Source organism: Sinocyclocheilus anshuiensis, unplaced genomic scaffold (assembly GCF_001515605.1).
Source record: "Sinocyclocheilus anshuiensis isolate Anshui unplaced genomic scaffold, SAMN03320099.WGS_v1.1 scaffold866, whole genome shotgun sequence".
Classification (NCBI taxonomy): domain Eukaryota; kingdom Metazoa; phylum Chordata; class Actinopteri; order Cypriniformes; family Cyprinidae; genus Sinocyclocheilus; species Sinocyclocheilus anshuiensis.
Window position 1 is genome coordinate 435538 of NW_015540899.1, and position 5215 is coordinate 440752.

Sequence of the window (5215 nt, forward strand, 5' to 3'; positions counted from 1 at the left end):
TCCGGAGATTGGTTGGTTTCTTGATGACGCAGAGGCTTGAGCAGTTCTGCTGAAAAAGTCTCTGTTTGCAAGACTTTAAGTTCTTTGAAGATTGCGAAGTTTCAACTGAAGTGTTTGAGTTTGATATGACCGGTCGCTTTGATGGTAAGCGTGTGAGCACAAGTTGGAGTGCTCTTAACACGGCGAAAAGCGAAGAAGCAAGCAAGCGCTGGAGTCTGTCTTGCATTGGGGTTTTGATCCGCGGCCTAAGTCCGTCCCACGGCGCTATCTTCCAATCTACTTCTTGCAAGGCGGAGCGTGCATACATTAACAAGAGGCTCCAATTTATTATGTGGGGAAAAATCTTTGCGAAGATTTGGTTGATACTTTTATAAAGTTTCCTAATGCGAGTATTGTACATACTTCTCACTTCTCATCCATACCAAAGTTTCTCACATAAAATAAGCGTTCATTCAAGCTCAAACAACAGGTATTTTGCGTACACAGTAATCGTAATAACTAAAGGGAAAAGTTATAAGGCAACATTGGTGGCCTAAGTCCGTCCCACGGCGCGATCTTCCAATCGACTTCTTGGAAGGCGTAGCGTGCATACATTAACAAGAGGCTACAATTTATTATGTGGAGAAAAATCTTTGCAAAGATTTGGTTGATACTTTTCAGATAGCTGGGGAGGAGAGTCTCTAGTTTTTCCGGTGGAATGTGGAGATTCAATCGTTAATTTGTGCGATATTCGCAGAGGCCTTACAGCTGAGGCCAGGCTAGCGTGAGCTGAAGCCCCGGCTTAGCGTGCGCTGAGGCCGGGATAGAGTGAGCTGAGGCAGCGGGGTCGAGAACGGCGGCAACCACATGTGACGGACCCCGGGCTGGACTCCGCTTTTTTTCCACGGTGAAAGTTGATGTATTCCCTCAGCGACCAGCACAGATCAGCTCTAGGCATGACGAAGCGGATATCGTCCTCTTTTGGAAGACCAAACAAAGTAGTTTCGCTTTCACAACGAAGCACACAGCGCCTTCACGACATTGCTGCAACATCAACAATACTACAGTGAGAATAAAAGTTACGCCTTCTTTCTTTGCGTGAACATTTGGGCGGCGTTATGCAAATCTTCCCACATAGTGAGGTAGATATGTGGGGGCATGTTAGAACGAGCTGTTTTAGGTAGGTGTGGCTGACTCTGAACTATTATAAAGAATAACTCTTTGGATTTGAGACTTTAGTCTTTGCAACTTTACAGATCTTCTTTATACACCAAGAGCTTGTAACACTCCAAAGAGAAAGGAAAAATCGCATCTTATGACCCCTTTAATAGAACTTGCAGGTGAAACCGCAAAGAGAGAATTACAATAATCAAGCCTCAATGTGATGAAGGCATGAATAAGCTTCTCAGCATCAGGCCTGGAGAGGAATGGTCTAATGTTCTGAAGATGGAAAAATCAACCTTCGTAATGTTTTTAAAATGATAATTAAAAGTCAGTTGAGCATCAAAAAGCATGCCCAAGTTACATATCTGGACAGAAGGGGACATTTGGGTATTGTTAAAGGGATAGTTCACCCAAAAATGAAAATTAGCCCATGATTTACTCACCCTCAGGGCATCCTAGGCGTATCTGACATTCCTCTTTCAGAAGAACACAATCGCAGTTATCTTAAAAATCGTCCTGGCTCTTCCAAGCTGTATAATGGCAGTGATTGGTGCCCCTGTTTTTGAAGCCGAAAAAAGTGCATCAATCCATCAGAAAACTACTCCAACAGGCTCTGGGGTGTTAATAAAGGCCTTCTGAAGTGAAACAATGCATTAGTGTAAGAAAAATATTGATTTTTAAAAATGTTTAAACTGTAATCTCCAGTTTCCGGAAGCTGAAGCAGGCGCGTTCATTACAAGACATTTGAGTGTATGATGTATGCGTAGCGGAAGGTGCAACGTAAGTTCCGGGGAGAGAGTGACGAACGCGGAAGCACAGAGGAGAAAGCAAAAATGTCAGATGATTTCGATATAAGGCAAGAGAAGAATGAGCTTTTTGCCCAGCCATATTTGTTTGAACCAGCGCATACCGACCTGGAACTCTGTGAGATGGAGGAGGCTGCAACGGCGGCGGCACAAACTACAGATGTAGTTCACGTGGTTTGCCTGTGCTGAAAACAAAACTCGGTTCTTGCGAGACTACACTCTTCTCCCCGGAGCTTACGTTGCGCCTTCCGCTACGCCTACATCCTATGCTCGAACGCCTTGTCGTGAACGCGCCTGCTTGAGCAACCGGAAGCTGGAGATTACAGTTTATAAATTTTTTTAAATCTAAATTTTTCTTACACTAATGCATCGTTTTGCTTCAGAAGGCCTTTATTAACACCCCACAGCAGTGTGGAGTAGTTTTATGATGGATGGATGCACTTATTTCAGCTTCGAAAACAGGGCACCATTCATTGCCATTATACAGTGCCAATTAACCCTTTCACTTGTGAGTTTAAAATATTCTAGCAGTCCCCCCAGAGTGAGTTTTTTTTAGGCAACCATTATTTTAGAACATTTACCCCTTATCGTTTCCATAGAATCGTTTACGGATTCTAAATGTATTGTTTTACTAGTACTTATGTGTATTTAAATGTCTGAAACCTAAAATAAACATTATGTGTTTAAAACCACTGCATAGTTGTGATTATATGACAAGTGCAGCGACGTCTCAGTGCCAGATAAAGAACGAAAGCTCAGTTTGAATTTGGCAGTTATGTGACGTCACCGAACGTTCTAAATCCCATATGTGGGACTGTACTTCCAGGGGCATATACATAAAAATCCCATATGTGGGACCGTACCACTCAACAGGTTAATAAAACTTTGGTTTTAGAACAATTAAGCTTGAGGAAATTGTGTTTCATCCATGCCTTAATTTCCAAAAAACAGGCAGAGAGAGTCGAAGAGGAGGAAGTGAGATCAGGCTGAGTGCTAATATAAATCTGGGTTTCATCAGCATAACAGTGATAGCTCAGGCCATACTTCTGAATAATCTGTCCCAGAGGCAGCATATATATACTAAATAAAACAGGACCCAAAACTGACCCGTGAGGGATACCCTGACACAAAGGCAGTCAGAGATCTATTAGTACCCATATAAACAAATTGGGTGCGATCTGAGAGGTAAGTTTCAAACCAGTTCAACACAGTACCCGACAGACCAATTCTCCTACATAATCTGTCAAATAATATGCTGTGACATACAGTGTCAAATGCAGCACTAAGCTCTAACAAAACCAAAATGCCACATGCCCCAGAATCAGTATTTGTATAAAGACGGGTTTGAAGTTGGCCAACAACCACACGCTCAAGGACTTTTGCCATGAATGATATGTTTGAAATTGGTCGATAATTAGACATATCAGCAGTATCAATCCCCAGGCTTTTTAAGAACTGGCTTCACTGCTGCCATCTTTAAAGCAGGAGAGACAGTCCCTGTATTGAGTGAAACATTGACAACAGTAATGTGGGTACAATAACTGGCAGACAGTTTTTTTTCAAAACAGTAGTAGGAAGTGGATCAAGTATGCAAGTAGTTGAATTCATTGACAAAACAAGTTTGGAAATAAAATCAAAATCAACAGCACTGAAACTTGAAAAAAAAAAAAAGACCAGAGAAATGCAACTTAAGTTCAGAAGCATCATCACAGGTAATAGCACTATAAATATTCTCTATTTTGGATGAAAAATACCAGAGAAACTCATTACACTGCTCAGTGGTGGAACAATTAATGTTACTAGGAGGTTTAATCTGATTATTGACTGTTCTGAACAAGAGTCTGGGATTGGAGATGTCACTACTAATGAGAGCAGAATAATATGCCACTTTTGCAGCTTTGAGAGCATTATGATACTAAATCTGATACTGATCAAACATTGATCTATGAACTGTTAGGCCAGATTTTTTGTATTTCTGCTCTAACTGCCTGCCTAAAGCCTCCCTTTGGCGTAACTTAGGTGTATACAAAGGAGATGAGCTCTTAAAAGAAACAACACATTTTTTTCAGAGGGACAAACTCATCCAGAATAAATGTAAAAGCAGCGTTATATTGGTCAATGGAGGCCATAACTGGCAAGTCACCAATAGTATGACTAAGATGGTCAAGATCAATATCAGTGATTTTCCTGAAACTGATAATACGTTCTTTCACAGTCTGCAAAGGAGAAGGATTTAGATTGATCATGGGGAACTTGTGGTCACTTATACAACCATCAGTACACTCAAGTTGTTCAATAATTACTCCTGAAGTGCAAACCAGATCTAATATATGACCGTGTTTATGTGCTGGAAAGTTAACATGCTGGGTGAAGTTAAAACATTCTAGAGTATCCATAAATCTCACAGTATTATTGCAATCCAAGTTGTCAACATGAATATTTAAATCACCAGTTAAAAGAATAACTGGGCAGATTGGAGTGACAAGTGTCAAAAGCTCAATAAATTCTGAAAAAAAAAACCACAGAATTAAGTTTGGGAGGACGATAGATGTTTAAGACAAGAACTGGTGAGAGACCATTAATTTCAAATGTCAAGCATTCAAATGATGAAAAGCAAGGCAATGAGACCTCAGTCACTGCAACATCAGACCTATAAATGACAGCAAGACCACCACCTCTAACACGGCCGGTCAATATAAGTGTAGCCAGGCAGAGCACACATATTTAGATTGAAATAGTAATTTGTCTGATGCCATGTTTCACGGAGGCAAAAAAAGTTATTTGCCCAGTTCTTTGTCCACAACAATGTCACATATTGAAGCCGCTTTATTGTTTATAGAGCGAGTGTTCAGATGCGCAAACTTGACTGTGTCAAGGCGGACACCTCAACAGGATGCAGAAGACTTCTGGAGGTAGGAGAAATTAACAGGACAAGCACAATGCGAAGATAGATGACGGCGATCCAAACGCCTTTGTGACCAAACTGAGCTAGCACACAGGTTCCTGCGGGAGCCTCGATGAACGTATTTTGGCCGGCGAATAAGATGTTGTGATCGCAGTGTTTCCAAAACACTGGTAGCAGGAGGCGCTGAATGACCAAGCTGTAAAAGTTCCATGGCAGAGTATTTTAGCATGATGAAGTCCGGTAATCGAAATTAATCTTGCCGTAAACTCCAAATAGTACCAGTATAAAAGCGAGTAGGATCCAGCAAGGCTGCATATTAGCAGCAGGTATATTCCAGCAGACAAAAGTCCAGGCAGTCAGA